The sequence below is a fragment of the Temnothorax curvispinosus genome, unplaced genomic scaffold, assembly GCF_003070985.1.
Source record: "Temnothorax curvispinosus isolate PA1 unplaced genomic scaffold, ASM307098v1 QBEX01017573.1, whole genome shotgun sequence".
NCBI lineage: Eukaryota > Metazoa > Arthropoda > Insecta > Hymenoptera > Formicidae > Temnothorax > Temnothorax curvispinosus.
The window spans coordinates 2,698-3,596 of record NW_020227353.1 but is presented as its reverse complement, the minus strand read 5'-3'; positions in this window follow the sequence as shown (position 1 = coordinate 3,596).

The following is an 899-nucleotide window of genomic DNA, read 5'->3' as shown; positions in this document are numbered from 1 at the left end:
CAAAGCAAACGACGTGAGTAACGCTCATAAGCGCTTATAGCGCGTGAGCGTCCAAACCGAACGCACCCAATGGAAGTCAGAATAATTATCAAATCATTAACAGGTCACTTAATGTGAACTTTAATGTAAAATGTAAACACTATTAAAAAACCGTCGAATTAAAACTATTGATCATTGACTAAGTTCTTCAGCTGTTACACAACACAATATACATCATAACAGTCATATAAGTAGCTTAGTTTAATCTATACAGCCTTTTTAACAATGGAGATCACTGAACTTCAAACAACTTCCCAATCAGCAGACAACGTTTATTAAATGTTTTTTAAACGTTTTTTTTTTTTTTTTATTGATTTTACATTTGTAGATTTTTATTGCCAAAAAACGTTTATTATACGTTAAAAAAACATTTATTTTACATTTAAAATTCGTTTGTTAAATAAACGTTCTTAACATGTTTATTTTATATTTATTTTACATTTATTTCTTATTTATTAGTTATTTGCAACGTACATGTAACAAATATTTTTTTTACGTTTGTTTAATATTTATTTTAGATTTAATTCACATTTATTTTTACATTTACTACTAATTAAAAACATAAATGTAAAAAACACTTGTTTATATTTATATTAAGTTTAATATTCATTATATTACAACGCTATACATATAATATTCACTGTAAGTATCGATTATGGTACTGTTACGTCCTGTGGACTCCACGCGATTGCTTCCTTTCGTAGAATTAAAATCGTAAACAGTGGTTATCAATTGGCAAGCGGATGCAAGCCGTTGCTCATTAAAAGTAAAGAAACGTAACTAGAAACTTCCCGTTGACTCGAACCCAATAAATTAAACAAGTAATGGATTTGTTGTGATCCAAGTGGTCCCAATAATTC